Here is a 25,049-nt window from a genome sequence, read left to right on the forward strand (position 1 = left end):
GTACAGTAACCTATATCAACCAATGGGTAAACAGTAATGATGTGCAATAACCTCTAGCAACCAATCAATGAGTGGCAATGAAGTGCAGTAACCTCTAGCAACCAATGGGTGAGCGGTAATGATGTGCAGTACCCTTTAGCAACCAAATATCGAGTGGTAATATTGTGTAGTAACCTCTAGCAACCAATCAGTGAGTGGTAATGATGTGCACAAACCTCTAACAACCAATCAGTGAGCCTGGAGCAATCTGAGTGTCAACCAGATCTTTATGTATACAGTATTAACGTTTTTTTTTTTAAAGTCTATGTGCGTGTTTGTTTTTGGGATGTTGGGGTGGAGAGTGAAATTGCTAGGGGTTGGGGGGCAGAAAAATGTTTTCCCAGGGTCCAATCAATATTAAAGACGCCCCAGGCTGGGGGGGTGAGCAGGCTGGCACACACTTGGGTAAAGCCATGGAGGTTTCTGCCAGCTGTACCACCCCCTCAAATGGAAAACATCTAATCAGCTGCAGCCAATAGCAGGCTCTACTGCTGTCCTAGCCTTCTCCCAAAGCCTGCACTACATTGTATGGTAGAAGTTGTAGTTCTCCAAAACACACACTAGACTTGGCCCTTCAGTGCCTGTGCTCTGCAGAGACTACACCTCCCAGAATGCACTGCAGGGCACCCAAAGCAAATGCGTTGGCTTCTCCTGCTTGTAGTAGGGGATGGAGGAGTATATAGAAGGATCATCTGTCTGCACTCTGTTGTGGCGGGATTATTTGTGGCTCTAGTGGTTGGTGGCTGCTACAGCAATGTTGAGTTATCGTGTTAGCCAGGTGACAGTCTGCTTGTCATTACCATAAGACCATCTCTTGTAACATGTCTGAAAAGTCTCTGATCATCTCTTGTATCATGTCTGCACAGTCTCTGACCATCTCTTGTATCATGATCTGCAGCATTCCCCTTTACATCACAGTTCCCCTTGCACTGTAAGGGGGAATCCTGCACACTCTGATGTAAGGGGAAACTCTTTGCTGGCTGGGTTATATTAATCTGACCTTCATGGTTTTTGACATTTGTAAAAACTTAAAGCGGGTGTCCACCTATCTATCATTTTTTTTTTTTTGAGTTCATTCACAAACTTTTCTTCTCAGCATTACATACTCACATATTGTGTGTAATATGTCCGCCTGTGTCAGATTTCATCGGAAAGAATAACTTATATTATTCACTGCAGGCGGTTTCCATCTTCATTGTGGGCATTTGAAGCCCACAAGCATTTATTTCCTGGATGTGGTGAATGCTGTGCTCCCAGCATTCACCGCTCGCTCCCACACATGCTCAGTGGCATCCTGGGAAGCCTGAGACTAGCTCCCAGGAGTCTGGGAGAGGCTAGAAACACGCCTACTCCCACGGGTGGAGAACCAGGAAGTGCAAAGAAGAATAGAAAAATAAAAGGTAATTACGGCGATTTAAATTTTTTTAAACGGCATGTCAGCATCTAGGCAAGGAAGAGAATACATACAGATATTGTTCAAAATTTGGGTGGAACCCCGCTTTAAACACATTGTTAGTAGCAGATGCCCACATTTTATCTATATTTGTGTGTATGTATGTAATATATATCTATGTTTAATGATATTTGATTAAAGAGTAATTGGTTAGAGAAATTGTGAATTCATAGTTCATAGGATTTAAGGCTCTTAATATATGCAATTTATACAGTTAATTTCTATCACCTATATTATTTTTTCCATTGTGGAAGTGAGTGGGGCTTCATGTCTAAGATTTGCCTATTAGGCCTCACAAAGCCTAGAGCCACCTGTGATAGCTACTAGTGGTCTTATTCAAATTAGGGTTTAATTAATACTGAGATGTACTCATTTCAACATATTTTTTCTGAAATAAATGATGCCATAGGCAGGTGCTTTGCTAGCATTATGAAAGTCCTGAGGGACCCTAGGATAAGAATGATGCAATAAATTGGCGTGGCCTCACTGTGCTTACAGTTAACCACTTCAATACCCACCTATAGTAATATGATGTCTGTAGATGGGATCTCCCATCCTGGGTGGGCATCATATGATGTTCTCAGCTTCCCGGCGGTATAGGGGGAGTGCCGCATCACTGAGGAGCCGATGCGCGTGCCCGGTGGCCGCGATGCCCGCCAAGCACCCGCGATCGCTCATGACAGAGCAGGAACGTGGATCTGTGTGTGTAAACACACAGATCCACATCCTGTCAGGGGAGAGGAGACCGATCGTGTTTTCCTAGTGTATAGGAACACCGATCGGTCTCCTCCCCCAGTCAGTCCCATCCCCCCACAGTTAGAATCACTCCCTAGGTAACACATTCAAACGCTTGATCGCCCCCTAGTGCTAACTCCTTCCCTGCCAGTGACATTTATACAGTAATCAGTGCATATTTATAGCACTGATCGCTGTATATATGTCAATGGTCCCAAAATATTGTCAAAAGTGTCCGATCTGTCCGCCGCAACGTCACAGTCATGATAAAAATTGCAGATCATTGTCATTACTAGTAAAAAAATAATAATAAAAATGTCATAAATCAATACCCTATTTTGTATGCGCAATAAATTTTGTGCAAACCAATATACGCTTATTGTGATTTTTTTTTAACAAAAAATATGTAGAAGAATACATATCAGCCTAAACTGAGGAAAAAATGTGTTTTTTGAAAAAAAATACCGTATTTATCGGCGTATAACACGCACCCCAAGTTTAGGAGGGAATTTTAGGGAAAAAAACTTTTAGGAGTAAAGTTTAGGGAAGAAAAACTTACATTAAAATGCCCATCAATGCAGCGTTAGTGGTGTCCATCTGCAGCCTTGTCAGTGTCAGTGCAGCCTTGCTCCAGTGTCTATTGCAGCCTTGTCAGTGCAGCTTTGCCCCAGTGCAGAATTGTCAGTGCAGCCTTGTCAGTGCAGCTTTGCCCCAGTGCAGAATTGTCAGTGCAGCCTTGCCCCAGTGTCCATTGCAGCCTTGTCAGTGCAGCTTTGCCCCAGTGCAGCCATGTCAGTGCAGCCTTGTCAGTGCAGCCATGTCAGTGCAGCCTTGCCCCAGTGCAGCCTTGCCCCAGTGCAGCCTTGCCCCAGTGCAGCTTTTCCCCAGTGCAGCCTTGCCCCAGTGCAGCCTTGTGGGATCGCCGCGATCCCTGCCGACATACACAGCTGTGTGTAAATTCAAATATGGTGCCGAGACTGCAGGGACTCGGCGGAGCCGAGATACACATACCCGAGAGTCCTCAGCTTTTCTCGGCGCCGCTTACAGTCCCGCCCAGTCCCGCCCTATGGGCGGGACTGTAAGCGGCGCCGAGAAAAGCCGAGGACTCTCAGGTATGTGTATCTCGGCTCCGCCGAGTCCCTGCAGTCTCGGCGCCATATTTGAATTTACACAAGGCTGTGTATGTCGGCGGCGATCGCGGCAATCGCCGCGATTGCTCCGATCACACAAAATTGGCGGGGATCGGCTTTTCCCCTGATTTTCCGGTGAAAAAAGTGCATGTTATATGCCGATAAATACAGTAATTGGGATATTTATTATAGCAAAAAGTAAAAAATATTGTGTTTTTTTTTTTTCAAACTTGTCGCTCTTTTTTTGTTTATAGCGCAAAAAATAAAAACCGCAGAGGTGATCAAATACCACCAAAAGAAAGCTCTATTTGTGGGGAAATAAATGATAAAAAAATCTATTTGGGTACAGTGTTGCATGACTACACAATTGTCATTCAAAATGTTACAGCACTGAAAGCTTAAAATTGGCCTGGGCAGGAAGGGGGTGAAAATGAAGTGGTTAACTAGAACCTGAGCCTACTGACTGTATGCACAAAACAAATATATATAGTCCTTATACCTACAACAAATGCTTTAATTACTGTGCTACACGTGTGATTCCCACATATGAACCTCAGAACAATGACTTAAAAACTGAAACTTTTCCCATTACATACAGTATCTCATAAAAGTGAGTACACCCCTCACATTTTTATAAATATTTTATTCTATCTTTTCATGTGACAACACTGAAGACATGATACTTTGCTACAATGTAAAGTAGTGAGTGTACAGATTGTATAACAGTGTAAATTTGCTGTCCCATCAAAATAACTCAACACACAGCCATTAATGTCTAAACCGCTGGCAACAAAAGTGAGTACATCCCTAAGTGAAAATGTCCAAATTGGGCCCAATTAGCCATTTTCCTTCCTAGTGTCATATGATTCATTAGTGTTACAAGGTCTCAGATGTGAATGGGGAGCAGGAGTGTTAAATTTGATGTTCTCGCTCTCCCTCTCTCATACTGGTCACTGGAAGTTCAACATGGCACCTCATGGCAAAGAACTCTCTGAGGATCTGAAAAAAGAGCTGTTGCTCTACATAAAGATGGCCTAGGCAATAAAAAGATTGCCAAGACCCTGAAACTGAGCTGCAGCACAGTGGCCAAGATTAGGGATGAGCTTCAAGTTCGAGTTGAACTCATGTTCGACTCGAACATCGGCTGTTCGCCAGTTCGCTGAACAGTGAACAATTTGGAGTGTTCGCGGAACACCCTTTAAAAGTCTATGGGAGAAATCAAAAGTGCTAATTTTAAAGGCTTATATGCAAGTTATTGTCATAAAAAGTGTTTGGGGACCTGGGTCCTGCCCCAGGGGACATGGATCAATGCAAAAAAAAGTTTTAAAAATGGCCGTCTTTTCAGGAGCAGTGATTTTAATAATGCTTAAAGTGAAACAATAAAAGTGTAATATTCCTTTAAATTTTGTACCTGGGGGGGTGTCTATAGTATGCCTGTAAAGGGACGCATGTTTCCTGTGTTTAGAACAGTCTGACAGCAAAATGAAATTTCAAAGGAAAAAAAAGTCATTTAAAACTACTCGCGGCTATTAATGAATTGCCGGTCCGACAATACACATAAAAGTTCATTAATAAAAACGGCATGGGAATTCCCCACAGGGCAACTGTCAGGGATCTGTCAGTACCAGACCGGGACGTTTGCGTACGCCTATGCTCCCCTGCCCAGACAATGCAGCAATCTCCTGCTGTTACCGTGCGTCGGTGCAGCGCACGTGCGGGTGTGAGGCGCGTGTGTGCACGGGCGCGTGCACGCGTTCGCGTTAGCGGCGTTTTGGCGCCAAGGAGCGCATAAGAGTCCTCCTGCTGCAGGGGTGCGCTGCTGCTTCGTCTCAGCTCTGTGAACCTGTTAACCTGCATCTGATTATTGATTACCTTATTGACCCGGCTTGTTTGACCATCCCTCCTTCTCCAATCCAACCCGGCCTGCCTGAAGTTGCTGCTGTTTCTTCCAATACCATTGCCGACCTCTGCCTGCCTACCGACTCTGCCTCTGCCTGCCGTCTTGTCTGCCTGCTGATCCGGACTGTCTGATCTTGCTTTTGCCTGCCATTGCACCTGTGCTGTTGTACCTTCAACTTCAGCTCCAGTGACCTCTGCACCTGCATCTTTAGCGCTGCTGCCTGCTGCCCTCTGGTCTCCACCTCACCGGCAGCCCAGCCATCTCTGGAGGGATCTGCTCCAGCATCAGAGACTTCTACCTCTACAGGCACTCCTACCCCACTGTGCTCACGAGTCCACTGTCCCCACTCCAGTGGCTCCTGAACCAGCGTTGTATGAGAGGTCTGTGTGAAATCCTAAAAATTTAACTGGCCTTGTCCTCGGCTTATCATCCTCAAACTAATGAGCAGACAGAAAGGACCAATCAGACCCTTGAACAGTACATCAGATTCTTTACATCCTTTACACAGGATGATTGGGTGTCCCTGCTGCCCTTAGCAGAATTCGCATACAACAATGCTAACCATTCAGCCACCGGTCAATCTCCTTTTTTCGCCAATTATGGCTTTCATTTAACCTTTCTACCTGATTTCCTTCCAGAATCTTCAATTCCGGCAGTACAGAATACAGTGGACTTCCTCAGCCACAACAATCAGATGTTGCAGGAGGCGGTGTCCAAGGCCCAGACAGACAGCAAGAGAGTCTTCGATCCAAAAAGAAGAGGGGAGTTGAATCTGCAGCTTGGTGACCAGGTATGGCTCAGCTCTACGAGGACCCTTAGCGGACTGCCACAGCCAAGTCAGCCCTGTTCACGCTCCAGCAAGGCCGCAGACCGGCCGAGGACTATGTCACTGACTTCAGATGCTGGAGCGTGGACACGCAGTGGAACGATGCGGCCTTACGTCATCAGTTCCGCATGGGCCTATCTGAAGGACTGAAAGATGAACTTGCTTGAGTTGGCATACCAGATACTCTTAAGGCTTTGATCTCCTTGGCTATCCAGATTGACCGCCGCCTCCGGGAACATCGGTCCGAACGCTCCGCTCAGCAAACCCGCCCGGCCTGGATGACAGCAAGGGCTCCGGTTCCTGCAGCACGCTACCTACCTTCACTCAGTATGAATCCAGTCAATGCCACACCTGACACTTCTGAACCCATGCAACTAGGGCTGCATGCTCAGTTGGCGACAACGTGCCCGTTCTTCAGGAGACAAGGCAGGTCTCCTGAAGGTCTCCTGAAGAACGGGCACGTTGGCAGGTCTCCTGAAGAACGGGCACGTTGTCGCCAACTGAACTTGTGCCTCTATTGCGGTGGAACTGGACACTATGTCCATAATTGTCCAGTCAAGATAAGTAAGTGCTCATCTTCTGTGTCTACCAGTCTCTCTGCTCTGTCTGCCAACTCTACCCACCTTGCCATTCCTCTCTCGTTACAGCTCTGTGAAGAGATCATTCCAGTCAACGCCATCATTGACTCCGGAGCATGCAGCTGTTTTATCGACTTGACCTTTGCCAGCCAGCATAACATTCCTTTACGGTCTAAGACTCATGGACTCTCTGTTTTCGTAGCTGATGGCTCCCGCATTAAATCCGGACAAGTAACTCATGAGACTCTTCCCTTACCTGCTATCAGTTCCTCACAACATAAGGAGCTGCTGACCCTTGATGCTATTACTTCTCCACTGTTCCCAGTTATCTTGGGCATTCCTTGGCTCCAGGCCCACAACCCGCACATCAACTGGGTCTCTGGAGAAATAAAGTTTTTGTCATTCTACTGTCAAGAACACTGTTTGGTGGGAAATCCCGACTCCTCAGCTACTTTGCTATGTCTGGACACCGACCAGAAATTATGCCAGTCCATACCTAAACAATACCACGAGTTCATTGATGTTTTTAGCAAAAAGGGGGCAGATTCCCTTCCACCTCATCGCCCCTACGACTGCCCAATTGAGTTGCTGCCAGGATCCGAGATTCCATTCGGACGTATCTTCCCTCTATCTGAAAAGGAGCAAGAGGCACTAAAGGCATATGTTGATGAGAACTTGGCCAAGGGGTTCATCCGCCACTCCACTTCCCCAGCAGGTGCCGGAATATTTTTTGTTACTAAGAAGGACAAGACTCTCCGCCCATGTATAGATTATCGGGAATTGAACAAAATCACGGTTAAAAATCGGTATCCCCCACCCTTGATACCTGAACTATTTCAAAAGTTAAGGACTGCGGTCATCTTTACTAAACTCGATCTAAGAGGGGCATACAACCTGATCCGCATTTGGGCCGGGCATGAGTGGAAAACAGTTGTTCGGACCCGATTCAGACATTATGAATACCTGGTCATGCCCTTTGGACTCTGCAACGCCCCTGCAACCTTCCAGCATCTGATTAACGATGTTCTCAGGGACTTTTTAGACGTGTTTGTAATCACATACCTGAACGATATCCTGATCTTCTCGGAATCTCTTGATCTGCATCAAGAACATGTCTGCAGGGTGTTGGGCCGTCTCCGCCTACACAGATTTTATGCAAAGGCAGAGAAATGCGAGTTAGAGCAACAAAGCATTCAATTCCTGGGATTGATAATCTCTCCAACTGGCATCAAAATGGATCCCCAGAAGGTATCCGCTGTTCTGGGCTGGCCGGTACCCCTAGACAAGAAGGGAATTCAGCGGTTTATCGGTTTTGCAAATTTTTATAGGAAGTTCATCAGGGGATTTTCGGCCATAATTGCACCCATCACGCAGTTGACTAAGCAAAATGCCCGCTTCTCCTGGAATCAATCAGCCCAGGATGCTTTTGAGAATCTCAAGAGACTGTTTACCTCGGCCCCAATCCTCAGCCATCCGGAACCATCATTACCGTTCATTTTGGAAGTTGACGCTTCTGAAATAGCGGTGGGTGCAATACTCTCACAACGTAAAGGCAGCAAAGATCTAATGCATCCTGTGGGGATTTTCTCCCGTAAACTTTCTCCTGCAGAAACTACGATGTGGGTGACCGGGAGCTTCTCGCTATTAAGGCTGCTCTGGAGGAGTGGAGGTACCTGTTGGAGGGGGCCGTGCATCCAGTATTAATTTACACAGACCACAAAAACCTTGAGTATTTAAGATCTGCTAAACGACTGAAGCCTCGGCAAGCCCGCTGGGCTCTGTTCTTCTCACGTTTTTGTTTTCATATAACTTACCGGCCAAGCTCTAAGAATATCAAACCGGACGCATTATCAGGTATGCACGACAATCCAAAGACTTATCCACTCCTGACACCATCTTGCCCGCAAACAATTTCCTACTCCTGCAAACTGATCTACTCTCCCAGATTAAAGAAGCATCCTCTGATTCATTTAGGCCTACAGGGACTACTCTGACGACCAGAGATGGATTGTTCTGGAAGGGGAGCCAAATTTTTGTTCCTGAGGAAGTTTGGGTTAAGGTCTTGACGCTTCTTCATGATCATCCACTGGCAGGTCACTTTGGAGTCTGCAAAACCCTGGAACTTGTGCAGCGCACATTCTGGTGGCCCAATCTGAAAGACTTTTGTGAAAAATATGTCAGCTCCTGTCCTATCTGTACCCAGAACAAGACGTCTAGGAATCGAGCTTGGGGTCTGTTAAAACCTTTGCCTGTACCCGATAGACCCTGGAAAATGATTTCCATGGATTTTAAAGTAGAGCTTCCATGTTCTGAGGGATGTTTAGCCATCTTTGTAGTGGTAGACCGTCTAACCAAGATGGCCCACTTCCTTCCCTTAAGGGGAACTCCATCTGCTATCGAAACCGCCCGCATATTTATCAAAGAAATCATCAGACTACATGGAGTTCCGGCAAATATAGTTTCTGACAGAGGGGTGCAATTCACCTCATGTTTTTGGAGAGCCCTGTGTGAAATCCTAAAAATTTAACTGGCCTTGTCCTCGGCTTATCATCCTCAAACTAATGGGCAGACAGAAAAGACTAATCTGACCCTTGAACAGTACATCAGATGCTTTACATCCTTTACACAGGATGATTGGGTGTCCCTGCTGCCCTTAGCAGAATTCGCATACAACAATGCTAACCATTTAGCCACCGGTCAATCTCCTTTTTTCGCCAATTATGGCTTTCATTTAACCTTTCTACCTGATTTCCTTCCAGAATCTTCAGTTCCAGCAGTACAGAATACAGTGGACTTCCTCAGCCACAACAATCAGATGTTGCAGGAGGCGGGGTGTCCAAGGCCGAGGCAGACAGCAAGAGAGTCTTCGATCGAAAAAGAAGATGGGAGCTGAATCTGCAGCTTGGTGACCAGGTATGGCTTTCTACCAGTAATATCAAGTTAGCATGTCCATCTAAGAAGTTGGCACCTAGGTTTATGGGACCCTTTCCAGTTAAGAGGAGAATTAATGAAGTATCTTATGAACTGACTTTGCCTGATTCTCTCAAGATTCACCCGGTATTTCATGTGTCTCTGCTCAAACCTGCTATACCTGATCCCTTCCCTGATAGAGGAACTAGACCTCCTGAACCTATCTTAGTAGATGGAAGTGAGGAATTTGAAGTTGAGGCTATTCTTGACTGTAGAAGAAGACAAGGCCAAAATCAATTTCTGATTAAATGGAAAGGTTACGGTCCGGAGAGTAACTCATGGGAACCAGACAGCAATGTCCACACCAGGCGATTAGTTTGCGCTTATTTCTCTGCCCACCCTGAGAAAAGAAGGCGTGTGGGCATCCGGAGGCTGCCCTTTGGAGGGGGGCAATGTCAGGGATCTGTCAGTACCAGACCGGGACGTTTGCGTACGCCTATGCGCCGGCGCGCCCCTGCCCAGACAATGCAGCAATCTCCTGCGGTGGAGGTGTTTTCTGTTTGAAGGGCGCTATATCATCCAGGATACCTGTACAATATTGCATTTAATTTTCTTACCACTTGCAGCCATGGATGCATTCAATTTCTTAACGCATAGACAACTTAACCCCGAATCAGTCTTCTCTAATGATCAACCAATGATTGAATGTGAGGAAAACTTTTCGGCATTACTAAAAACACTTGATGGTTTGCTGGAAAAGCAAATCAAAACATGGTGGGATGTGTTCACGTTCGAACACTATCGCAGAGAGAACCTAATTTTTAGAAGCTTAAGATGGGAGGTGCCTCCCCAGGATGGTCTTAATGACCAGTCCTATATGAATGAATGGCTGGAATTTTTTAACAAAGTAGGAAGGCAATTACAGGGATTAGTCTTGAAAAGGAAACAAATAAAATTGAGTATGTTGAATGAAAAGATCAGAACTCTACAGGAAAAATTGGAACCCATTAAGGATACGAATCAAATGAAGGATTTTAATAGTAATATAAAGTAAAAACTAGAGAAAATTGATCGAGAGACGCAAAAAAAGAAGGTAAAAAAGTTTAACAGAGATTCAAATGATTTTAAAACTAATAAAATCTCTGCATGGCAAGCATCATTAAATAATAATACTGGTGACCCAGCTGCCAACATCAATGCGGCAGGGGGTACCAGTAATCCCCCACCTAAACCGGAAATTAAGAAAAAGATAGGGAATAAAGGTAAAGGTGGAAATGGTGCCATGGATCCTAGATCTAATGAGAGAGGGCGAAATGTAGGGGATGATCATTATGGAAGGGAGTACCATCAATCCCCCAGACCCCCATCACGAGGAAAAGGGGGAAAGGGACATTATCAATCCCCTATACCTCCATTACGAGGGAGAGGGGGATACCCACGGGGACAATTCAATGATCACCCCCTACCCCCTAGAGAATATAGGGGGAATACCCCACAAGGATATAGGCAATGGCAGCAATATCCCCCACCATATCAATACTCTGATGGTTATGGGGATATCCCCCTCTATAATAGATTCTCACCGTTGAAAAGGGAAGAGCGATCTGGCTATGTTCCTTTTTTAGGGCAACGGGGGAGGGGAGGGGGAACACCAAGGAGAAACCCCAGGGAACCTTACCAGAGAGGGGGAGGGAGGCAGATACCCCCCCAAGGTTACAACATGGAGAACATGCCCCCCCGAGGAGAAGGAGGGAATGTAGGGCAGGAAGATCCAAAAAACCCAAGGAAACGACCGAGAGATGTATAAATACAGGGATATATAACCTAAGCAGTGTTGAGCTCAATCACAAAGATCTCAACATTTTGAACTTAGGTTTAAAATGTGCCCCAAAAAAGGAAATGAATAAGTTCGATGTCTATATAGACACACATAAATTCATTATAACTATGAATATTAAGTAGTATTTCCTAAGTCATCCGGTAGAATCCTCTGTAAAATCTATGGTGCCACTGAATAAGATAGATATGGGTTTAAAAAATAAATCTATTTTTAATCCCCAGAATCCAAGCAATCACTTTATAGAAGTGTTCAAGAGCTTGGTACTGAGCGACATTGAGAGGCTTACCCTGCGTAAGGGGGTTAACCCTCATTATATCAGGGAAGGGATTAGATCCCTAGAGGAAAAGAAGGATCTGATAATACGGCCCGCTGATAAGGGGGGGGTGGTACTGCTAGATAAATCATTTTAACTTGACCAGCTTTTGGAGCTGGTGGGAGATAGATCGACCTATAAGAGGTTATCATCTGATCCCACGGATGCGTACAAAGCACAATTATCAGCCTTAGTGGAATGGGGATATAAAATAGATGCATTAAATGTAAAAGAGAAAAGATATTTGATCCCCAGTGCTTGTAGAATCCCAGTGATCTACACCTTACCAAAGGTACACAAGAATATGCAGTGTCCACCACCTCGGGCGATTGTTAATGGGATCGGCTCTGTAACGGCGAGATTGGGAGAGTTTTTAGACAGATTACTCCAACCGAGTGTCAAGGCCATTAAGGCTTATCTGAAAGCTACAAGTGACCTTTTGGTTTTGCTCAATGATGTTAACCACTTGACGACCGCCTCACGCCGATGTACGTCGGCAAAGTGGCACGGACAGGCAAAATCACGTACAGGGTACGTGATTTGCCTTCCGCGGGTGGGGGGTCCGATCGGACCCCCCCCCGGTGCCCGAGGCGGTCGTCTTTTGTCCAGCGGCGATCGGTGATGAGGGGGAGACCATCCGTTCGTGGCCCCCCCCTCGCGATCGCCGCCGGCCAATGAAAACACTCCTTTGCTGCTGTATGCTAAACAGCAGCAAAGGAAGTGATGTCATCTCCCCTCGGGTCGGTATTTTCCGTTCCGGCCCGAGGAGAGAAGACATCTATGTGAGTGCACCAACACACACACACACAGTAGAACATGCCAGGCACACAAAACACCCCGATCCCCCCCCGATCGCCCCCCGATCCCCCCCCAATCACCCCCCCCCCCCCCTGTCACAAACTGACACCAGCAGTTTTTTTTTTTTTTTTTTTTTCTGATTACTGCATAGTGTCAGTTTGTGACAGTTACAGTGTTGGGACAGTTAGTATTACCCCCCTTTAGGTCTAGGGTACCCCCCTAACCCCCCCTAATAAAGTTTTAACCCCTTGATCACCCCCTATCACCAGTGTTACTAAGCGATCATTTTTCTGATCGCTGTATTAGTGTCGCTGGTGACGCTAGTTAGGGACGTAAATATTTAGGTTCGCCGTCAGCGTTTTATAGTGTCAGGGACCCCCATATACTATATAATAAATGTTTTAACCCCTTGATTGCCCCCTAGTTAACCCTTTCACCACTGATCACCGTATAACTGTTACGGTTGACGCTGGTTAGTTCGTTTATTTTTTATAGTGTCAGGGCACCCGCCGTTTATTACCAAATAAAGGTTTAGCCCCCTGATCGCCCGGCGGTGATATGCGTCGCCCCAGGCAGCGTCAGATTAGCGCCAGTACCGCTAACACCCACGCATGCAGCATACGCCTCCCTTAGTGGTATAGTATCTGATCGGATCAATATCTGATCCGATCAGATCTATACTAGCGTCCCCAGCAGTTTAGGGTTCCCAAAAACGCAGTGTTAGCGGGATCAGCCCAGATACCTGCTAGCACCTGCGTTTTGCCCCTCCGCCCAGCCCACCCAAGTGCAGTATCGATCGATCACTGTCACTTACAAAACACTAAACGCATAACTGCAGCGTTCGCAGAGTCAGGCCTGATCCCTGCGATCGCTAACAGTTTTTTTGGTAGCATTTTGGTGAAATGGCAAGCACCAGCCCCAGGCGTCAGGTTAGCGCCAGTACCGCTAACACCCACGCACGCAGCATACGCCTCCCTTAGTGGTATAGTATCTGAACGGATCAATATCTGATCCGATCAGATCTATACTAGCGTCCCCAGCAGTTTAGGGTTCCCAAAAACGCAGTGTTAGCGGAATCAGCCCAGATACCTGCTAGCACCTGCGTTTTGCCCCTCCGCCCGGCCCAGCCCAGCCCACCCAAGTGCAGTATCGATCGATCACTGACACTTACAAAACACTAAACGCATAACTGCAGCGTTCGCAGAGTCAGGCCTGATCCCTGCGATCGCTAACAGTTTTTTTTGTAGCGTTTTGGTGAACTGGCAAGCACCAGCCCCAGGCAGCGTCAGATTAGCGCCAGTACCGCTAACACCCACGCACGCACCGTACACCTCCCTTAGTGGTATAGTATCTGATCGCATCAATATCTGATCCGATCAGATCTATACTAGCGTCCCCAGCAGTTTAGGGTTCCCAAAAACGCAGTGTTAGTGGGATCAGCCCAGATACCTGCTAGCACCTGCATTTTGCCCCTCCGCCCGGCCCGGCCCAGCCCACCCAAGTGCAGTATCGATCGATCACAGACACTTACAAAACACTAAACGCATAACTGCAGCGTTCGCAGAGTCAGGCCTGATCCCTGCGATCGCTAACGTTTTTTGGTAGCGTTTTGGTGAACTGGCAAGCGCCAGCGGCCTAGTACACCCCGGTCGTAGTCAAACCAGCACTGCAGTAACACTTGGTGACGTGGCGAGTCCCATAAGTGCAGTTGAAGCTGGTGAGGTGGCAAGCACAAGTAGTGTCCCACTGCCACCAAGAAGACAAACACAGGCCCATCGTGCCCATAGTGCCCTTCCTGCTGCATTCGCCAATCCTAATTGGGAACCCACCGCTTCTGCAGCGCCCGTACTTCCCCCATTCACATCCCCAACCAAATGCAGTCGGCTGCATGAGAGGCATTTTTATGTCCTCCCGAGTACCCCTACCCAACGAACCCCCAAAAAAGGTGTCTGCAGCAAGCGCGGATATAGGCGTGACACCCGCTATTATTGTCCCTCCTGTCCTGACAATCCTGGTCTTTGCATTGGTGAATGTTTTGAACGCTACCATTCACTAGTTGAGTATTAGCGTAGGGTACAGCATTGCACAGACTAGGCACACTTTCACAGGGTCTCCCAAGATGCCATCGCATTTTGAGAGACCCGAACCTGGAACCGGTTACAGTTATAAAAGTTACAGTTATAAAAGTTAGTTACAAAAAAAGTGTAAAAAAAAAAAAAATATGAAATAAAAAAAAATAGTTGTTTTATTGTTCTCTCTCTCTCTATTCTCTCTCTCTATTGTTCTGCTCTTTTTTACTGTATTCTATTCTGCAATGTTTTATTGTTATTGTTATTGTTATTATGTTTTATCATGTTTGTTTTTCAGGTGTGTAATTATTTACACTTTACTGTGCTTTATTGTTAACCATTGTTAACCATTTTTTTGTCTTCAGGTACGCCATTCACGACTTTGAGTGGTTATACCAGAATGATGCCTGCAGGTTTAGGTATCATCTTGGTATCATTCTTTTCAGCCAGCGGTCGGCTTTCATGTAAAAGCAATCCTAGCGGCTAATTAGCCTCTAGACTGCTTTTACAAGCCGTGGGAGGGAATGCCCCCCCCCACCGTCTTCCGTGTTTTTCTCTGGCTCTCCTGTCTCAACAGGGAACCTGAGAATGCAGCCGGTGATTCAGCCAGCTGACCATAGAGCTGATCAGAGACCAGAGTGGCTCCAAACATCTCTATGGCCTAAGAAACCGGAAGCTACGAGTATTTCATGACTTAGATTTCGCCGGATGTAAATAGCGCCATTGGGAAATTGGGGAAGCATTTTATCACACCGATCTTGGTGTGGTCAGATGCTTTGAGGGCAGAGGAGAGATCTAGGGTCTAATAGACCACAATTTTTTCAAAAAAGAGTACCTGTCACTACCTATTGCTATCATAGGGGATATTTACATTCCCCGAGATAACAATAAAAATGATTAAAAAAAAAAATATGAAAGGAACAGTTTAAAAGTAAGATTAAAAAAGCAAAAAAATAATAAAGAAAAAAAAAACAAAAAAAAAAAACACCCCTGTCGCCCCCTGCTCTCGCGCTAAGGCGAACGCAAGCGGCGGTCTGTCGTCAAACATAAACAGCAATTGCACCATGCATGTGAGGTATCACCGCGAAGGCCAGATCGAGTGCAGTAATTTTTCCAGTAGACCTCCTCTGTAAATCTAAAGTGGTAACCTGTAAAGGCTTTTGAAGGCTTTTAAACATGTATTTATTTTGTTGCCACTGCACGTTTGTGCGCAATTTTAAAGCATGTCATGTTTGGTATCCATGTACTCGGCCTAAGATCATCTTTTTTATTTCATCAAACATTTGGGCAATATAGCGTGTTTTAGTGCATTAAAATTTAAAAAAGTGTGTTTTTTCCCCAAAAAATGCGTTTGAAAAATCGCTGCGCAATTACTGTGTGAAAAAAAAAAATGAAACACCCACCATTTTAATCTGTAGGGCATTTGCTTTAAAAAAATATATAATGTTTGGGGGTTCAAAGTAATTTTTTTGCAAAAAAAAAAAACTTTTTCATGTAAACAATAAGTGTCAGAAAGGGCTTTGTCTTCAAGTGGTTAGAAGAGTGGGTGATGTGTGACATAAGCTTCTAAATGTTGTGCATAAAATGCCAGGACAGTTCAAAACCCCCCCAAATGACCCCATTTTGGAAAGTAGACACCCCAAGCTATTTGCTGAGAGGCATCTCGAGTCCATGGAATATTTTATATTGCGACACAAGTTGCGGGAAAGAGACAAATTTTTTTTTTTTTTGCACAAAGTTGTCACTAAATGATATATTGCTCAAACATGCCATGGAAATATGTGAAATTACACCCCAAAATACATTCTGCTGCTTCTCCTGAGTACGGGGATACCACATGTGTGAGACTTTTTGGGAGCCTAGCCGCGTACGGGACCCCGAAAACCAACCACCGCCTTCAGGCTTTCTAAGGGCGTGAATTTTTGATTTCACTCTTCACTGCCTATCACAGTTTCGGAGGCCATGGAATGCCCAGGTGGCACAAAACCCCCCCAAATGACCCCATTTTGGAAAGTAGACACCCCAAGCTATTTGCTGAGAGGTATAGTGAGTATTTTGCAGACCTCACTTTTTGTCACAAAGTTTTGAAAATTGAAAAAAGAAAAAAAAAAAAAGTTTTTTCTTGTCTTTCTTCATTTTCAAAAACAAATGAGAGCTGCAAAATACTCACCATGCCTTTCAGCAAATAGCTTGGGGTGTCTACTTTCCAAAATGGGGTCATTTGGGGGGGTTTTGTGCCACCTGGGCATTCCATGGCCTCCGAAACTGTGATAGGCAGTAAAGAGTGAAATCAAAAATTTTCACCCTTAGAAATCCTGAAGGCAGTGATTGGTTTTCGGGGTCCAGTACGCGGCTAGGCTCCCAAAAAGTCCCACACATGTGGTATCCCCATACTCAGGAGAAGCAGCTAAATGTATTTTGGGGTGCAATTCCACATATGCCCATGGCCTGTGTGAGCAATATATCATTTAGTGACAACTTTATGAAAAAAAAAAAAAAAAAAAAAAAAAAGTGTCACTTTCCCGCAACTTGTGTCAAAATATAAAATATTCCATGGACTCAATATGCCTCTCAGCAAATAGCTTGGGGTGTCTACTTTCCAAAATGGGGTCATTTTGGGGGGTTTTGTGCCACCTGGGCATTCCATGGCCTCCGAAACTGTGATAGGCAGTGAAGAGTGAAAGCAAAAATTTACACCCTTAGAAATCCTGAAGGCGGTGATTGGTTTTCGGGGCCCCGTACGCGGCTAGGCTCCCAAAAAGTCCCACACATGTGGTATCCCCATACTCAGGAGAAGCAGCTAAATGTATTTTGGGGTGCAATTCCACATAGGCCCATGGCCTGTGTGAGCAATATATCATTTAGTGACGACTTTTTGTAAATATTTTTTTTTTTTTTTTTTTTTGTCATTTTTCAATCACTTGGGACAAAAAAAATAAATATTCAATGGGTTCAACATGCCTCTCAGCAATTTCCTTGGGGTGTCTACTTTCCAAAATGGGGTCATTTGGGGGGGTTTTGTACTGCCCTGCCATTTTAGCACCTCAAGAAATGACATAGGCAGTCATAAACTAAAAGCTGTGTAAATTCCAGAAAATGTACCCTAGTTTGTAGACGCTATAACTTTTGCGCAAACCAATAAATATACGCTTATTGACATTTTTTTTACCAAAGACATGTGGCCGAATACATTTTGGCCTAAATGTATGACTAAAATTTAGTTTATTGGATTTTTTTTATAACAAAAAGTAGAAAATATCATTTTTTTTCAAAATTTTCGGTCTTTTTCCGTTTATAGCGCAAAAAATAAAAACCGCAGAGGTGATCAAATACCATCAAAAGAAAGCTCTATTTGTGGGAAGAAAAGGACGCAAATTTCGTTTGGGTACAGCATTGCATGACGGCGCAATTAGCAGTTAAAGCGACGCAGTGCCAAATTGGAAAAAGACCTCTGGTCCTTAGGCAGCATAATGGTCCGGGGCTCAAGTGGTTAAATTGGAGGCCTTATCAATGGTGTATTTGGTAATGGCTGATGTGGCCTCCTTATACACCATTATACAACATGAGGATGCGTCTTTGGCCCTTAATTGGGCATTGAGTAAAAGAGATGACATTCCAGCTGTACAGAAAAGATTTTGTATGTATTGGAATTTTGCATGTCCCATAATTATTTTTGGTGTGATGGCCAATTCTATTCTCAGCAGGTTGGCGTGGCGATGGGAGCTAAATATGCTCCCAGCCTCGCCAACCTATTTATGGCTGAGTGGGAAGACAGAGAAGACCTCAGCTGTTATTTTATCGAAGGTTAATTGTTGACCTCCTGTTTATTTGGGAGGGTACAGAGGAATCGGTGATTGAATTTATACAAGGGCTCAATAATAATTCAAATAACATTAAATTGGAACATCAGATTAGCAATATCTCGGTCAATTTCCTGGATGTCACTATTGAGAGAGAGGGGGATTCATTAAGAACAAAAGTATATTTTAAACCGACAGATCAGAACAGTTTTTTATCAATAAGAAGTGGTCACCACCCGGCATGGATAAAAAACATCCCTAAGGGACAAATACTACGTGTACGCCGGAACTGCACACAGTTGGATGATTTTTATGAGCAAGCTGGGGTCCTAAAAAATAAATTTCTACAAAAAGGTTATGGGTTGGATGAACTGAATAAGATCACCCAGGAGGTGGCATTAGTACCCAGGGAACAATGTCTGAAGAAATCTATGACTGTATCTAATGATAATAAACATCAATTTGGATTCATTTCAGGGTTTCATTGCCAATATAAGGACATTGAAGACATTTTTAGAAAATATTGGCACATTTTATGTAAGGATAGGCATTTGGGGGAGGTACTGCCGAACCAGCCAAAATTTATATATAGGAGGGCCCCGAGTTTCGGTGACCATGTAGTCAAGAAAATATTGGATCCACCAGGGCGGAATTTGTTGAGATTTGATTTCAGAGGCTTTTACAGTTGTAGAAGATGCATTTGTTGCAGGACTGTAAGAGTGAGTCACAGAGGAGTGACAAGTGTGACCAATAGGGATGGGGAATGCTTTGAAATTAAGGAATTCAGTACCTGTAACTCCTCGCATGTCGTATACCTAATGTGGTGCCCGTGTGACCTACTGTATGTAGGGAGAACGAAGAGGCTCCTTAGGATCAGGATCTCAGAACATTTGACCAATATTAAGAATGGTTATAGGTTCCATAGTGTTTCCCTACATTTTAAAGAAAAACATCAGCAGGACCCCCCAGTGTTACAGTTCTGTGGGATTGACATTGTCCATCCATCCTGGAGGGGGTCCAACAGAGTCAGGGACTTATCCCGTAGGGAAACCAGATGGATCTATTTATTGAAGAGTTTAACTCCTAGAGGGTTAAACATTGAATTAGATCTGAACTGTTTCATTAATGATTTTTAAAATAGGATTTTAGAATAGGGTGTTCCAGTTTTATGAATATGTCTTTTTTGGGTTCCAGTGAATTATATATTGGCTGACATTATGAATATGTTTTCACACATAGAGATGAAGTGTAGGTTTTTTGAGTGGGCTCCCCGACCTGAAAGGGAGTATGGGGGGGGTTATATATATATACTCTTACTGTTCCTTACTCTCTAGAGATCTATCAGAGGTCTGGATATAGATCTGAGAGAAGAATTAGCTCCAAAGAGGAGGGGAGAGAGGGGACCAGTAGTGTGATAGAATCCTTCCAAACACTTTGTAGTGAAGGTTTGCATTTGAGATGAGTAATGCTGTGCAATATTGCTCAATGCTTACCTGTGGGTTTTGTATCTTTGTATTTAGTTTGATTATTTTTATGTATTGTAAGACATGTATCCAGTAATTTTAGACTCCATCATTTGAATTTGAATTTTATAATTAGTTTTATTCTATTTTTATATATGAACTGCTCAGGTATGCATCATTATTATGATTATCAATATTTTATATGATAAAGTAAGCAGTTGTTGAGGAATCCATATAACCTTATTGTTTCTTTATATATATATATTTTTAATAATGTATATCCGAAGGGATTGTGAATATGAAATGAGGGAGGTTCTCACCATGAAGAAAGTGTTTTATCTGATGCATTTTGTAGTATGGTTGGTGGCTGCTGGATATAAGCGCGCTATTTGACTATCACCTTATGTGTGAAGGGGTTGATCTCTGTGGATGATTGTTATAATCACTAGGGATCAGTGTAAATAGCAGTTTCTGGCGCTACATTCAATCAACTACCACTTATATACACTGGAGTATAATAATTAGGGAGATATGTATGGATCAGTTATTCTTATTCTCATTTTATATATAATTTTTATATTTCTATGCCCAATCCCGAGTATGTTATGCTCCAATGAACAGCGGTGAATTAGTAGAACGGGGACGCAAGGTGTGCGCATGCGCAATGCACAGCCTAATGGGCGTCAGCCTAGGAGCAAATATAAGGGATGAGTGGTAGTAGACACAGCCAATCCCATGAATAAGTCTACCTATGACGAAACATGTCGGGGGCGTGGCTGTGATACGTGACACATATCGCTGTCAGCCACACAGGAGGATAGGAAATTCGAGTGCACGGAGGAGCGGAGGTATACCGAGGGAGGGGTGAGATTGTAACCCAGTAGCAGCACACCTCGGGTCCGCCGTGACCGCTGGTTATTAGGTTTTATCCACAAAGTTTGAAGATTGATGTGAATTGCACACGGTTTCTGCTGTTTTTATCTTTTAAGAATGTGAGTGCATTATGAGAAGATTGCAGTGGTTTTTAATAAAATTTTGTTTGCTGGTTCACACTATTGGAGCACTTTATTTTCTTTTATGTGGATCCATTGAATAACAATCACCATGGACATCGAATGATTTATTTGCCCTGGATTGTGGTAAAATAAGCGTTTATTGCCTTGCATGAGAGTGCTGGCAATATAAATCGGTGAGTGCATTTCTGGAGGGTGTGATTCACTAAACACGGTGGTGAGGTGGAAGACACACGGAGACACTCGTTTGTGTTCATCAAGGTTTGAGAACATATTCTTTGTGGGACACTTGATTTATATTTCATCACTAATTATATTGTGTCACAAACAGTTCCTTATGGGGCTAATTTATTTGGAGTATATGGACTCTGATGTGAGGTTGATATTTCACAGCATGGAGTGAAGTGATTGTACACACTTTTTCACTTGAGTGTCACACATGTGTATATATATATAATTTTCATTGTCATTTGTTATATGATTTAGAGGTTGTTTACAACAGTTGATCACACAAGGGTAGTCTGCGGTTGTTTACAACAGCAGATTACACGAGGGTGTAAAGATCACCTTGAGAGGGTGACACCACTATTGTGTTATTGGCACTTTTACGTTTAAGCTGTTTAGAGCACCTCATATTTATCCTATGTGTCATTTTAGGGTTAGTGGGTGAGTCACTGACATTTAGGATTAAATATCTGGTTCATGTAATTATTTGTAAAGGGGCAGCTCAACATATTTTCAGTATTTGGAGTTTATTTTCATTGCACCAATTAGCAATTTTTGGGGTGAACTTAGGGCTTATTGGCGCGGTGGAGGTGTTTTCTGTTTGAAGGGCGCTATATCATCCAGGATACCTGTACAATATTGAATCTCCTGCTGTTACTGTGCGTCGGCGCAGCGCTCGGGTGCATGCGGGAGCGCGGCGCGTGTGTACACGCGCACGGGCGCACGTTCGCGTTAATGCCGTTTTGGCGCCAAGGAGCGCATAAGAGTCCTCCTGCTGCAGGGGTGCGCTGCTGCTTCGTCTCAGCTCTGTGGACCTGTTAATCTGCATCTGATTATTGATTACCATATTGACCCGGCTTGTTTGACCATCCCTCCTTCTCCAATCCGACCCGGCCTGCCTGACGTTGCTGCTGTTTCTTCCAATACCATTGCCGACCTCTGCCTGCCTACCGACTCTGCCTCTGCCTGCCGTTATTACCCGTCTTGTCTGCCTGCTGATCCGGACTGTCTGACCTTGCTTTTACCTGCCATTGCATCTGTGCTGTTGTACCTTCAGCTTCAGCTCCAGTGACATCTGCACCTGCATCTTCAGGGCTGCTGCCTGCTGCCCTCTGGTCTCCACCTCACCTGCAGTCCAGCCATCCCTGGAGGGATCTCTACTCTGCTCCAGCTTCAGAGACTTCTACCTCTAGAGGCACTCCTACCCCACTGTGCTCACAAGTCCACTGTCCCCACTCCAGTGGCTCCTGAACCAGCATTGTATGAGAGGTCTTCTCCTACAAGTCAGGCTCTACTACCAGGTACCTAACAGGAACCCTGAACCAAAATTAAAAAAAAAAAAAATGACGTGGGGGTCCCCCTAAATTCCATACCAGGCCCTTCAGGTCTGGTATGGATATTAAGGGGAACCCCGGGCAAAATTTACTGGAGCCAGTGACGCTGACGTCATTACGTTCTCTTTCCGTGATTGATGGGACATACACAGCAGGCAGGCGAAGGCTCGTGGAGACGCCGCGATCGTTGTGCTTTACCATACGCTGTCTTTCTTGATGCAAGTTTCTTGTAAGTGCAATCTTTTGGCATATTAAAGTGTTACAGCTTTACAATTTTACGCTATGGGAGCTCTTTCTTGATTTTTGTCTTTTGAGTTCTACACACTGGAATGATCGGCATAGGTTTGTGGGTGACCTGTTAATTTCCCAAACGCCTGGTGGGACCACTGTTATGGTGGTCATCCTGAGCTGGTAAGGAGCCTCATACCTCACTTGGGTGCAAGTCACTTTGGATGCTGGAATCACCTGTGTCACAATTTTTCGTTGGAATTTAATTTTGATCATCCACCTACTTCACTTATGGACTTTTTTTTGCTATTCTTTTGGGATCACATAATTTAAGTTATATGATTTTTTCTCACATATGACACATGCAGAGACATTTGCCTCTATTTTCTATAGGAGACCTGTTGGTTTGATAATATAATGTGTGATGGGTCAATTATTTATTTATGTTCTTTAGCATATGTTTTTTTACTCATTCAGTTTTAGCGCTGCACTCATTTTTATTTATTTGATGTTTGGAGTTTAGTATTGGACTTTTAGTGCTGGCAGCTCTTACATTTCACATATCATTTTTTATTGTTCTAGCGCAGCGTTTAACCCTCTCCTTGGGTTTTTTTATTTTAAAAAAAATAATTGCATGGGGTCCCCCTCAAAATCTATACCAGACCCTTCAGGTCTGGTATGGATTTTAAGGGGAATCCCGAGCCAAAATTTTTAAAAAAAATGGCGTGGGGTCTCCTCAAAAATCCATACCAGACCCTTATCCGAGCACGCAACCTGGCAGGCCGCAGGAAAAGAGGGGGGGACTAGAGAGCGCCCCCCCTCCTGAACCGTACCAGGCCACATGCCCTCAACATGGGGAGGGTGCTTTGGGGTAGCCCCCCAAAACACCTTATCCCCATGTTGATGGGGACAAGGGCCTCATCCCCACAACCCTTGCCCAGTTGTTGTGGGGGTCTGCGGGTAGGGGGCTTATCGGAATCTGGAAGTCCCCTTTAACAAGGGGACCCCCAGATGCCGGCCCTCCCCCCTGTGCAAAATGGTAAGGGAGTACAAATGTACCCCTACCATTTCACAAAAAAAGTGTCAAAAATATAAAAAATGACAAGAGACAGTTTTTGACAATTCCTTTATTTAAATGCTTCTTCTTTCTTCTATCTTCCTTCTTCTATCTTCTTTCTTCTATCTTGCTTTGGTTTCTTCCTCCATCTTCTTCTTCTGGTTCTTCTGGTTCTTCCTCCGGTGTTCTCATCCGGCATCTTCCTCCATGGCGCAGGCATCTTCTTCCCTTCTTCTTCTCGGGCCACTCCACATCCGACCGTGATGGGAGGCTCCTGCTGTGTGACACTTCTCCTTTTCTGACGGTTCTTAAATAATGGAGGGCAGGGCCACCCAGCGACCCCGCCCCCCTCTGATGCACGGGGACTTGACAGGGACTTCCCTGTGGCATTCCCCGTGACGTCAGAGGGGGCAGACAGGGAAGTCCCCGTGTGTCAGAGGGGGTGGGGTCACCGGGTGGCCCCACCCTCCATTATTTAAGAACCGTCAGAAGAGGAGAAGCATCACACAGCGGGAGCTTCCCACCATGGTTGGATGCGGAGCGGCCCGAGAAGAAGAAGGGAAGAAGACGCCGACGCCGCGGAGGAAGATGCCGGACGAGAACACCGGAGTAAGAACCAGAAGAACCAGAAGAAGAAGAACATGGAGGAAGAAACTGAAGGAAGATAGAAGAAAGAAGATAGAAGAGAGGAGAAGCATTTAAAAAAGGAATTGTCAAAAACTGTCTCTTGTCATTTTTAACATTTTTTGACACTTTTTTGTGAAATGGTAGGGGTACTTTTGTACCCCCCTTACCATTTCACACAGGGGGAGGGTCGGGATCTGGGGGTCCCCTTCTTAAAGGGGGCTTCCAGACTCCGATAAGCACTCTGCCCGCAGACCCCCACAACCACAGGGCAAGGGTTGTGGGGATGAGGCCCTTGTCCCCATCAACATGGGGACAAGGTGTTTTGGGGGCTACCCCAAAGCACCCTCCCAATGTTGAGGGCATGTGGCCTGGTACGGTTCAGGAGGGGGCGCTCTCTCGTCCCCCCTCTTTTCCTGCAGCCTGCCAGGTTGCGTGCTCGGATAAAGTTCTGGTAGGGATTTTTGAGGGGACCCCACGCCATTTTTTTTTAAATTTTGGCGCGGGGTTCCCCTTAAAATCGATACCAGACTTGAAGGGTCTGGTATAGATTTTGAGGGGGACCCCATGCCATTTTTTTAAAAACATTTTGGCTGGAGTTCCCCTTAATATCCATACCAGACCTGAAGGGCCTGGTATGGAATTTAGGGGGACCCCCAAATCATTTTTTTAAATTTTGGTTCGGGGTTCCCTTGTGGGGAATTCCCATGCCAT

This window comes from Aquarana catesbeiana, linkage group LG05 (genome assembly GCF_042186555.1).
Source record: "Aquarana catesbeiana isolate 2022-GZ linkage group LG05, ASM4218655v1, whole genome shotgun sequence".
Lineage (NCBI taxonomy): Eukaryota > Metazoa > Chordata > Amphibia > Anura > Ranidae > Aquarana > Aquarana catesbeiana.